Here is a 13,364-nt window from a genome sequence, read left to right on the forward strand (position 1 = left end):
CACAGCTGGGATCCCCCAGCGTAACCGCACTCAGCTCCTCCCTGCTCCGGAACTCAACAGCCAACGCCCCCCACGTGGCCACACTGAAGAAACCACACACGCCATCCACGAGAAGAGCGCCCAGCCCCTTCACGCCTCACGAGGCCAGAGGCCTCCACCTGCCAAGAAGGGACAGGCACATAACGGTGAGCGGTCCCTTTCTCCCCTGCACACGCCGTGTCTAAACTCAACCACCAGGAAATACACTTGCTCCCCTGACAGGACACATGGCTCTCAAGAAAAAGCCTAGTAAGGCAGACCACCTGGCCTGGAGATACCAGCCCACGTATCCTTACACAACAAGCACACAGTGTGCACAAGAGCACTCACCCGCTCACGCCACCATCTTTGTGTTACACAAACAAAGGAGAAGAACAAGAGAAGACAAATTTGTTAACATCTCCTCGCTTGCAAACCTTCACCACCCGCACTCTACCGCTGGTTGCCAGTACTGGAAAAGCCACATCTACACAAGATGAGTAATCCCTCATCGCCCCAGCCAGCCGGGCCGCAAAATCTATCCAGCTGAGGATGCCACCACCATTCACCAAGACGCCTCAAGCCACGAAAGGTCCGAGTGGACTGAGTGGATGGAGGACTTCCAACACTTTGTAAGGGGCTCAGGAGACGGCGATTCTCCCCACATCAGGGACATATTCCTCAACCTGGTAGGGGGGGGGATAAAGACTATTGTAAAAACCATCCCAGCAGCGGAACAAAATGACTTTGCAGCCCTAATCAAAGCTCTGGACAAACTGCTCATAATCGAACCTAATTGCGACTATGAAAGGTATCTGTTCAATCAGTGCTCCCAGAAACCACAAGAGACAGTGGACGAATACATAACCCGCTTAAGAGAGAAAGGCGCACACTCTTTAGATGAAACGATACGTCTAAGAGTCATCGAAGGCTGCCTATCACTTGCACTCAAGAAGCAGCTATTGAAGAAACCCATCACTATACCCGAAGTCAGCGAACTTCCTCGCATTTTTGAAAGAGTTGACGCACAAGCTGCGTCCATGACTGGTACCAGCAATCCAAAACAAGATTGCACTGACCTCATTGATGCGATCCAGCCAGGGCGACAAAGGACCATACCCATACAGGCCACAAGCCCTAAAAGTACCACGTCAACAAAGACAATGCTACCGTTGTGGCATGGCATTCCCACACTCAGGGTCTTGCCCAGCACTATCACAAAGATGTACGAACTGCGGAAGGGAAGGACATTTCAGTCGGTGTGTAGAGAAGGAAAACCTATTCGCACGTTACGACCCCAAGCACCCATCAGGGTGCCTTTCCGGCTGCCATTTCCCCAATATGGACCACAAAGGTACTATCAACCGAACCCACGGCGATACGTGAGAGCTGTCGACAAATATCAGGACTATGAATACCCACAAACCCAGGACTACACAAAACAACCACAATACCTCACGGGCGAATATGACAACCCGGCGGAGGGGTACGGAGAGGACACATACTACCACGACCCCACAACAACCACAATGTACTACGACCCATATATATAGTACGTCAACCTCATCCTCGACAGTGAAGAAGCCAGAGAAGCCCCAAAAATACCAATAAAAATGGAAAACACCTTATTTCACTTCATGGTGGACTCAGGCGCCACCGTGAACATCATCGAAATCCAGAATTTTCCAGTGGGGGGAAGCCACAGCCTTGCAGTCCAGCGGACACTTCACACGCCGCCTTCTCTTAAATGGACGATAGGTAGACACCACCATCCATGTGATACGATCCCTCACCAAAGGGAGGTGCCTTCTCAGCTACTAAACTGCCTCACGCCTAGACCTGATCAAGATCCACGTAAGAACAGGAGATATCACCTTAACCATGATCCAACAGGATTCCAAGAAACAGATTGGGACGATCCTCCACGGACAATTCCAAAATCTCATTACCAAAGCAGAGATTGTGCGTAAATTCCCCAAATTGTGCACAGGCCTTGGAAAACTCAAATGTCCCCCAATCAAATTGCACATAGACCCCACAGTGAGACCCGTACCGCAACACCCAAGGAGGGTTGGATTCCACCTCCAGGAGTCGGTCTCGAGAGAACTTGAACTACTCTCTGATGGCATTATCAAGCCCGCAACAGGACCAACACCATGGGTCTCCCCCCTTGTCATCGTACCCAAGGATGGAGGCAGACTACGCCTATGCATTGACATGCGAGTGGCTAACACCGCCATCCAACGTGAAAGACACCCAGGCCTATGCATCGAGGACATGATAGTACAACTGAACAATGCCCGCATGTTCTCAAAACTTGATTTAATCCAGGGATACCACCAACTGGAGTTACACCCTGACTCCAGAGGAATAACAACCTTTGCAACACATGATGGGTTGTACAGATACCGCAGACTAAACTTTGGAATTTCATCCGCCAACCAAAATTTATCAGGGAGCGGTGCGACAGATCATCAGACCGATCCGGGGAGCCTTAAATTACAGCAACGATATTCTCATCTTTGGCTCGTCGAAGGAAGCCCATGATGCCGCCCTCCTTGCCACGTGCGAAGCAATACAAGCCGCTGGCCTCACGCTAAACAACGAAAAATGCTAGTTCAGCAAGTCAAAGCGCACATTTTTCGGTCACATCTTCTCGAGTGAAGGGATGATGCCTGACCCTGAGAAGGTAGACACCATTACAAAGCTGAAAGAACCACAACAGGCGGCCGACGTCCACTCCTTTCTAGGCAAGGCAGAATACTGCGCCAGTTACATACCACATTATGCCTCGCTCACAGAACCACTCCGGAAACTCCTGCAGAAAGAAGCAACATTTGACTGGTCCCCGGCGTGCTAACGCACATTTGATGCCATCAAACAAGCTCTCATGGAAGCCCACCGTCTAGCCTATTTCAACCCGACCTGGCACACAGAAGTAATAGTGGACGCCAGTCCAGTTGGCCTGGGAGCGATCCTAGCACAGACAAGCGGCGTAGACGTCAACCCCAGACACGTTGTTGCTTACGCAAGCAGAGCACTGTCCACCCAGAAGCGGCGTACTCGCAGGCCAAGAAGGAAAGCCTGGCCGAAGTCTGGGCCTGTGAACATTTTCACAACTTCCTAATAGGAAAAAAGTTCACTCTGATTACAGACCACCAGGCACTGCTCTCACTATTCGGCAACCCACATACCAAGATGCCTCTGAGAATAGAACGTTGGGGCATTTGACTTCAAGAATAATATTACGACATCATACACCGACCCGGAGGCGACCTAAACCCCGCAGATTACCCGTCGCAACACCCGGTAGGAGCCCCACTGACCCGAAGTGGTGATGTTGCCTACATCAACTACGTCGTAGCAAACTCACTACCACCCGCACTATCGATGGATATGGTCACTGCAGCCTCAGCAGCGGATCCCACGACCTCACTCGCCATCAGCCTCACGTCTACCAACAAATGGAAAGACCACCGACGAGCAATGCTAGCTCACCCGGGGGTGTGCAAAGAAGAAATTGAAAGACTGGCCAGAGTACACAACGAGCTGGCCGTAAAAGACCACAACATACTACTCAGAGGCTGCTGCATCGTCATCCCAGCCGCCCTGAGAGCAGACATTGTCCGCACCGCCCATGAAGGACACCGAGGGGCAGATAACACAAAGAAATAACTGCAATGCCACATCTGGTTCCCATTCCTGGAAGCGGCAGTAGACGAATGGATAAAGAGCGGTCATGCCTGCCAGTGCACGGCGCCAGTCGAACCTCCCGCTCCTCTACAACACACACAAATACCAGACCGCCCCTGGGAAAGAGTGGCTGTGGACTTTTACGGACCTATGGAATCAGGTGATTATCTCCTTCTCCCGATCGATGAATACTCGCGTTTTCCTATCGTCAAGAAACTAGCTACCACAGCTTTCCCCCAGGTAGTCACAGTACTAGACGAAGTGCAAAGTGAATGGGGCATTCCCAGGGTCATCAAATCGAACAACGGTCCACCCTTTTGCGGATATGAGTTTGCAGCGCTGGCGAGACACCTAGGATTCAAGCACATGAAAATCACACCTCGACACCCACAGGCAAATGGAATGGCGGAACGATTCATAGCGTCGATAAAGAAGACGACCCAGAGAGCCTGCATTGAGGCAGTCAACCCACATCAAGTGTTATGCTGGCTCCTTCGAGACTACCGAAACACACCCCACGAGGCCACGAACAAAACTCTGGCAGAACTCATGGTCCGGTACGAAGTGCATACCCGCATCTTACGAAATCCATCGGCCACAGAGGACACAGACACCGAAGTAACACAACGTGATGCGAAAGCGAAAGAAAAAGCAAAGCAGGACACTGAAGCACGACGCACGGCAATGTCAAAGGACTTTCAGGTCGGGGATGAAGTTCTTGTGCAACATCCCATGGTCAGAAAGACAGACCCATGGTTTGCTCAGAGCCCCATGAGAGTCACAGCTGTAAAAGGGACAATGGTGACAGCCCAGGATCACGACAAGGCTGTCACGAGGAACTGCCAACAATTCAAACACTACCTCAAAAGAGAAGAGAGCGAGCCGCCACCAAGGGCCTCCAGCCCGGTCCCACGAGAAACACACGATGACGAGTGGATCCCACCTGGGGGAGCTGGCGGCAGATCAGAACACAACGAAGACCTTCCTAGCGGGGAAGAAGCAAAGGCCCGACACAAGAGACCGCAGCAGGTAATCAAGAGGCCAGCACGACTGGTCGAAGAATGTTAACCTGATTTTTGGATATTTTGTCCGGGGTGGTGTTACCGGCCACAACACCTTTAAGAGGTGGCTCCGCCCACTAAGGGGTTGGACTGGTGACGCACAGTTAGTGGGACAGGGGGGGGAGTTCGGGGAAAGGCACGCTTGGCAGCAGTTACTGTGAAGATTCATACAGGAAAAAATGTCAATCTACAAAACCAAACACTAAAGGTTCAGCAACTACATTTACCTAAAACCTAAACAATACTCAAAGCAGAAATGTGGGGAATTATGCTAAGATTTAAATGCCTTCTGTTGGATAACTACCGTTTCCAAGAGCTGTGAAGTGAAATTGACTTTACTTACATTTGTAACTTTCTAGACCCAGCACAAACTACCTTTCAATAGGGTGCTGGAGGGGTTACTTAGTATCCCCTTTGTCTAGTTTCTCATGTAACATCTTTATGTTACCCTTCCTACAATTAATGGCTGGTGGCAGTGGTTTACTTTTTCCGACCACTGTGTTTCTACCGCGTGCTGCAACTGCAGCTGCAGTAAAGCACCCATGGGTGCCCATTTTGTCAAAATGGCCCTGGTCTTTTTTTGCCATTTCTTGTTAGAAAGGTCCTTTTTGAAATTTACTCTGCGCACCAAACGAGGATTGGTCCCTTTGTTCATTTTGTCTTTGGCGGGATTCACCAGTGAAGCCTGCCTCTGACTCCAACGTGTCTGGCAGGGCAGGCAGAGAGGGAGGTGCTCGAAACTCCCTGTGCTTAATCCCCTTGGTTACAGGAATGCACCCAAAAGGTGATTGGCTGGCTGTCCTTGGAGTACAGCCAACCTGCTGTGTGAGTGACAGATAGCCTGCGAATGAAAGGGAGAAACTTGCATCAAATACAAGGTCTTTTGCTTGGAAGGCAGAGTCGACCACTGGACAAAGGAATCTGAAGAAGAACTTGGAACAGACACTTGCTGCAATTCCTGGACCGTTGGTTTGCCCAGTGAAGCCCTTCTGCAGTGCTGAAGCTCCGAATTCGCCTCGACTAGAGAGGCTCCTGCAAAGGGCGACTTCTCCCCTTGGGTTGGTGGGACCAAACGACCCCAAGATGATCTCATCTGGAAATCCTGTCGCAGCGGGCTGTACTTCCATTGCTGCTGCAGGAACCGATTGCCAGGGAGAGGAACTCCAGAATCGAGTGTGTCGTCTTTTACGTCGGACCAGTCAGACCTACGGCTACTGCTGGGATTAATTCACGCCTCATTGATACCACAGGTACTGCAGCCACATGTTCCAATAAGACACACCCCCATGCAGTCCGCAGCTACACATAACTCTGTTCTGCACACAGGAAAATAATGCATTACAACCTTCACTACAGTTCCCACAAGCCGATGCGTTCCTGCCGTAACAATCGTTACGGTACAGGATGGAGGGTGCCATGGAGATTGTGGCGTTCTCGTACTGGGGCTTCTGTTTCCCGGCATACACGTCAATCACGTGATACAGCCCACGTCTCTTAAGCACTCCGCTCCATGGCTTCAGTTCTTCTGAATTTGCCGAAGTGCGTTTACTACATTTTACCCGATTTCTTGTTTTTTCGAACCTTGCCTGTTTACTGGAACGGTCTGTCCCACATCTTTTTTGTTTGCCTTGGATCCTGTTTGATTCTCTCGTGTCTAGACCTGGACTGCTATTTTGGATTGCCTTTGCCTCACATAACTCTGTACCTCGCTTTTGGATCCTGCTTACCTTGTTGTCAGAGATATTTCAAGTCATTCACTGGAGCTTCGGCGTAACAATCAACACCAAGTTCACGACCCGATCCTACCTGACTTCTTGCTTCATCCGGACCTTGTGAAGCGTTGTGGAGCTACCCTCTTTCCGCCTCTCACAGACTTGAGACTTGGAGGGTATTGGCAGCCTCCTTCCTTAGGCGTCCCCGTTCCGTCGGGATAGTCGTTGGGAACTAGAGACTTTCTTCCCGTTCCAGGCATCCTCATTTCGTTGGGAAGAGGTTCCCTGGGCTGCTCCCCTCACTTGAATGCTTTCGGCAGCAACCATCCTTATTACAACATCTTATTAGCATACAGTAACTTATATTATACATACCACATCCAGACAACATCCACCTTATCCATTATTCTGCCAATTTACTGGTATGGTTATACATTGCAGATGGTTCTAGGATTTTCGTATTGATCTTCTCGTTAACCACTGGGGCGGTGACACGTTACTGCCTGCAACGTTCTTGATCAAAGGTTAGTTCTTATCCAATAGACACAATAGTGCATGTTGTTGCAAGAAGAGTTGTTAACGGATTCCTCTTGTATCCTAGGTTGCCTGGTGTTCGCCGTTCCATTCTTTCGAGAAATACATCCTCTTGTTCTGAGTATTCGAACAGACAGGGGGTTTTATTGCTAGGAAGAATCCGTCGGCTACACTACGTGGTCAACAGGACGACAGATTCTGACAGGCCCTGAGCTCGAGGAAGATCCTCCGGACTCCCATGAAGCAGAACTGACCGAGCCTGACCCACCCCAACAGAGTGCTGGACCCCAGATGTGACGAAAGTCCAAAAGGTATCCAAGAACCTCGATGGTGCTAATCGCGAGAGGCTGAAACTGCAAAGTGAAGCTGATCTTCAGTTTGCCCATTGGTGCCGCAGACCTTCAATTCGTATTGCAGTAGTCCCCAGATGTCCTCCCTCTTGTTCCCATGACTGAGGCCCAGGAACAACAGTATCTGCCATACTACTACTGGAACAGAAGCCAGCTGGAACCAATTTCTTGAGACCTAAGGTACTGTAAACTAAGGGGTACTTACCTCTTGTCGTGTAGCCTTGCTAGCTCTCAGTTGAGACTTGTCTTGGTTGCCTGTTGCAGAGTAGCTTGCAGCTTTGCCCGTCACAGGCCTCCCAGCTTGTGGCCTGTTAGGCAGAAACCTGTGCAGTTCCCTTAGGGACCACTGCAAAAGATTTAAGACTACAGGTGTTTGGCAGTAAACCCACTTGGTAGCAGTCTGTACCACACAGATTCACTTGGTAGCTGTGGCTGAGCAGTCAGACTTCCCTCAAGAAGAGTTAGGCAGTATATAGAGTATACACAATAGATACAGAGATACAGTAGCACAAGCAAACACTGACCAGAGCTTTGGTGTAAAAGTATATAATTATTTAAAGACACACTTGTAAATTACACTAGCACAAAGAGGTAAGTAAATTCAGCACACAGTCACTATTATATATATATATATATATACAACCCTAATTACTTATTAGACAAGTCTTAGCGAGAAACACCACTTATTTTCAGACAGAGGTGAGCGCTTAACATAAGATGGCACTCTAATAAGTTATTTAAAAAGGGAGGGAAAAAGGCAGAGTTATGGAAGCACACAATTTTCAATACTTTTAAAAGAACCACAGTAAGGCAGGATAGGCAGAGTTCTACTGGAGAGCAAGGAAGTCAATTGCAAGGCCCACTCTTGGAGAGAGCAAGCAGAAGGGGTCCAGGTTCACACAGTGGGGTTAAGCCCAAAGAGTCTTGTAGATAGTTCGCACACAAAGGATGAAATTAAAGTCAGGAAATGTTAGCTAGGTTGTCCCAGGCCAGCCCAGGTTAGAAAGTCAAGGCTTTACTGTCACCCCGAACGATCTGTCGCAAGGGAAGCCTGGCGGGACACAGTACCTTAAGTGTGAAGGAAGCTCCAGCGGGGGCAGTTGTTCCTGGCAGCGGGTGCAAGTCAGTGTTTCGTCCAGGGGAAGAGGAGGTCTTGCCGTGGAGGAAAGATGAAGGTCGTTGCACTGCCAGGGAAGAAACCAGCCACGGAGTTCTTCGGTTAAAAGGTACTACCCTTCTCTTCGCGGTAGTGGTAAGCCGTGGTGTTCCGGTTGCCGGGGTGCTTGGCACGGGCAAGGCGGCCACGAGATGCTCCAGGAAGGTGAAAAGAAGGCAAAACTGGTTATCCACACCAGTCAAAGGAAGAAGACTCTCTGGACTGGAGATCTCCTCTGTCGTCGGGAAAAGTGGTGAGACGGTTCAGCAGGGCTCCACCGGTGGTGTCGTCGTTGCAGGTCGGCTCAGCTTCTCCCTCCTCGGATTCTTAGGTCCTGTGGTGACTTCTGAAGTTCCAGTCCCCAAAGCCCTGCTTTTATGCAGCAAACCCCCATTCATTCAGCCTAGCTGTCAATCAAACATGCTAAGTGGTGAGGGACAAACACACAAGAGTGCGACTTGAGTTGCCAAGGCAACTCAGTCCAGGGTGCCTAAACCCCCTCCCACACCCCCTGTGGTACCCTGACAGAGTGGCACCACTTTTGGAGGCTTCTGTGGAGAAGCCCGCCAAAAAGTGGAACAAAGGGCTCGACTTGGGTTGGAGTCACAGAAGAGAACACAAACGCCATTTTAGAACCGAGTTCTGGCAAAAAATACCAACCGGTGAATTAATATTAAATAAATAATCCGGCGATTTGTTCGAGGCTATAGGAATTAAATAAAGTTGGTAGCCTAGAACAATGGGAAAATCCCATAGAGATATATTCGCGGTCGAATATAAAAAGTAGTATCCACTGCCACCAGCCAAAACTCGATCAGGGGGGACGGAGACGTGCCCCCTCGAACAACAGACCCCGGGGCAATCGAATTGCCCCGACCAGTACATCCACAATATGATGGTTTGTACTGGTTTCTGTTCATAATTTGGGACTAGCAAAGCCAATGGTGACTTTACATGCCCTGGGAGACAGTAGTCAGTCCCAGGGTATGGAGTCTATGTTGGGGGGTCGCTACGACACCCCCTGGGTTACGGCACAGAGGGTGCTGGGTAACCCACATCAAAAACACATGAAACCCTATGGAGTAAAAGACCCCATAGCCCATAAAACACATGGAAAGACAAAGGAACACCTCAAATCATGTCTAAGAGTGGGAGTAAAAGAGTCTCACTCTTATCAGGAGAGAAATATAAACCCCAAAAAATCCAGCAAAGCTGCTGGGGGACTCACTAGGTTTGGTAAATTAACCTTTACAGAGAATTCTCCCTAACAAGGCCCAACAGTAATTTCATTTTCTACAAATATTTTCTAAAACATTGTGCAAGACTTTTTACTTAACTTCAAGAAGTGCTTCAGCTCCCCTAGACTTTTGCTTAATGGACATTGGCTGTCCTGGCTCCCTGAAAGACTCATCTAACCCGACTTTGTGCTTTAACTGTCCCTCCAAAGAGTCACACATTCTATAACTTGTGTAGCTGGGAAAGGGTTCATAAGTATTTATCTGCTTAAGAATATTTGTTAACCATTGTTCGATTCCCTAACCTTATCCTTAAGACACCAAACTCAGTATTGCTCTAAATGTACCAGTGATATATCAATGTCCACAGTGTCCTAGTTATTTAAGTCACCTCAGGGTGTAGGAAGTGTCTGTGTGCCATCCCAAATGGGCATCTACTGATTTATTGAAACTGACAGTGTGTATTTTTGAAGTATATTTTAAGTGGTATATAATTGCTCCCTTCTAAGGAAGGCTTATTCAACTGATTGTTAAATTAATAAATAATAGTTTAATCAATAAACCTTGAGTGCGTTTCTTTGGATACGTGTCACTGTGAAACTATGCTACAACCCTACAGCTCACATTGACCACTCTTGAGATACGCCTGGCTGCTTAGTCACCCTATCAACTTGTGTACATGCTTATACCAAAGGTTGGGTTAACTATTGCCAAGAGGACAAGGCTGGTGCAGTCTCCTACAGGCTACTACATACAATCTTGCTTAACACACACAAAACACTCATACACCAAACACCACATAACATCTACCAACTAAAAACAAACCAGCACAAAGTGACCAGTTTTTCCCAACTGAAGCTACCAACAATACATCAAAGCTCCCTTGCGCTTTTTCTCCTCTCAATCCCACTAAGCCCTCCCAGCCCTCCTTCCTTTTCAGATTCGCCAGACAACCTGGACAGTGCTGGCCTTAGCAGTGGCAGCACCCCCGGCAGTTTAAGAAAAAAATGTTTTTATTAACTCCCTGCTCCAGTGCCTGAATAGGGAGTTAATCACTGGAATAGGGCACTCGTGCTAATGCATGAGCACCCTATTCTAATGAAACTGCCTTCCTCCTGCGCCGGAGTGAGGAGGTAATAATCTCAATAGAGTGCAGCTCCCTACTGTTATTAAATGCGCCCTCCGCGCCTTCTCCCACTACGCCAGCACCTGGAGAACATGAAAATGGCAGCAGTGCGCAGTATAAATAACATGTGTAATGACCACACGCGGGGTCCTGCCATCCGCAGGAAATAAAGAACTGTATAAGGTCATGAGGATCCCAGTGAGGTAAGCAAGGAGGCGGGGCAAGTAAAAAAATTGAATAAGGGTCGAGGAAGCAGGAGCCTCAAAAGATTTAAGTACTGGGACGATGAAGGACAAGGAGATAATGGCTACTTGTCAAAGCTTTGGTAAGGAAGATAGTTTTACATTTCCATATAGACCTAATTTATATTTTCATTCGAAATACAGCAATGTTTTGAAATGTCAAAATATTAAAAAAAACTTACATTAAACGAAAGTAATAGGAGTGCCATACTCTACATAAGTGTATTTTCAAATCTGTGTGTGATTCTGCGAGGAAAATTGCATTGTTGAATATTGTTTCAGATTCATTCTCCTTTGCAGAGTACTCCGTCACCTAGGTCACAGATATCCAGTACGGACTGTTTTACTGACAATGGGTTCTGGGACCTTTAGTCTTCGATCACTTTTACTAAAGCAGTTAATCCTAAAACCCTGATAACAATGCTTTAAATAATAAAACAAAAATAAACAAGCGTTTCAATTGAAAGTGCACGTTATCAATCCAAACTATCCACCCAGCACCCAAACCGTACGCTACAGTCTATTGAAAGGAGACATACACAATACAAACATTTAGACATATCTCAATCACGGTTAAAGTAACGCACCTGAATGTAAGTATGAATTGCTCTAACGCAGCCGTAAGCAACCGCTAAGTGGTTTGCATATTTAATGACTAATGAGCAACAGAGGTGCAACTCGGGGAAGTCCCGCCAGAACTTGAGTAGTATCTACTTCTCATCCGAGAAACGGACCTATCAACGCCCACCTCCTCTCGTCACGTGAATTGTACGTTACGTTCGGCCATCTGCGTGAGCGCGTTGTAAACTTTACAATCTTGCGATTTTAGTTTCTCTTCATCTTCAAGTCGTCAGCATTGTCTCATTGCATGCAGCTCGAAATCTGGAGCCCTGCCGACAGAAAAGTGTTTGACAGAGTTGCCATGTCATATTATAAGTGACTTTGGGCGTGTTTTTGCCAAACGTCGCTTATAATACTTAGAGGTGGCTTCTTGCATTTTTTGTAATACATGTGTGTGCTTGTACTCGATTCTCCTGAGATGTTTCCTGCGTTACATTACTTCTGCGCATATTTTGTAAATTGCTTTCCGAGCCTTGCAGCACACGCTGAAAGAAGTTTTAACGATGCGCCCCAATCTTCTTTTTGCCACAGCGCCCGCTGTGAGTCTGTGACTCATTGAGCAGACGAATACGATAAATCCTTGGAAGTAATAAAAGACAGCATTGTTGGCAAGTTAAACATCAAAAGATCATTGGCTCGTGAGTATTCGAATTGACCGTACTGCTATTTGTACCACAGGCAAAATGCTTCTTACTTGCTTTAGATATGAAACCCGTTGTGGGGCTTTCCATACCCCCAGCGCTGTTACGTGAGCCCCCAGCCCCACTGGTTACAGACTCACACAGAGACGTGTTACTCTTCTTCTTCTTCTTCTTCTTACTCTGCTCAGGCTCCCGGTCGCAATGGCGACGTGGGCACGCCCCCTTTATTTAAAGGCACGTGGCAAAGTGCAGCACCACACTCCTTTTCCATGAGGACAAACAAACACAAACTTGCATCAACAAACACATTAACAATGTCAAACCACACAACTGTACCCTGCGAACCCCTTTATTCACAGCCGCCCCAGGGCCTTCCTGTCCCCCCCACCCCCAAGCATGGCAGACCCTACCAGGGTCACTCACAGTCATTGCACCAAAACATAGTTGCTGAGGCAAACAGGTTTCCCTCGCCCTGTACTCAGGGGGTACCTCCTGCTCGCTGGTAGCCAGCACACTGACAGATCGAGGGAGGGGTCTGGCACCCCCACCCTTCGTCGGGTACGTCCACAACGTCCGGGTCCTGGGGTGCTTCGGTCCTGGGCTCCCCCAGTTTCTTAAAGAAGCTGACATTCCTCGTGACCAATGCCCGGCCATCCAAGGCGGTCACCATGGACCCTTTTACTGCAACCACGTCCAGCGGCTCTGGTTCATATGTCAGAAATAACTTCCCACGGTGGTGCCTGTTTCGAATTAGCACTTTGTCCCCAGGCACTAGTTGTTGAGGTCGGAGGTCTGTCCTCACATTCTCCTGCTCGATCCTCAGCCGTCGGTCCTGTTCCACCTGCTGGCCATTGATGACTCCTGGTTCCTTCTCTCCGACCTCGGGCACCGCTTGAATAGGGCTTCCGCCGGGGCCACCAAGTATAGGTGTGTGGAGTTGTCCGATAGACCCGCAGGAACTGATATAGCACCCTC

At 48.5% G+C, this 13,364-nt stretch overlaps 1 protein-coding gene across 4 annotated transcripts in view; it reads right to left on the bottom strand.

The window, feature by feature from the left end:
• FANCI (FA complementation group I) overlaps window positions 1–12,555 on the bottom strand; it is a 1,757,660-nt gene extending 1,745,105 nt beyond the window's left edge. The window contains exon 1 of one of the 4 annotated variants that reach the window (XM_069624307.1): window positions 12,443–12,555. The gene's annotated coding sequence lies outside the window, so the exon portion shown is untranslated. Of the gene's footprint in view, window positions 1–11,714; window positions 11,867–12,442 lie in introns of those variants that run through there. The other 3 variants (XM_069624308.1, XM_069624309.1, XM_069624310.1) reach the window with 3 other exon arrangements.
• Window positions 12,556–13,364: the final 809 nt, after the last annotated feature.

This window comes from Ambystoma mexicanum, chromosome 11 (genome assembly GCF_040938575.1).
Source record: "Ambystoma mexicanum isolate Mex_15411 chromosome 11, UKY_AmexF1_1, whole genome shotgun sequence".
Classification (NCBI taxonomy): Eukaryota; Metazoa; Chordata; class Amphibia; order Caudata; family Ambystomatidae; genus Ambystoma; species Ambystoma mexicanum.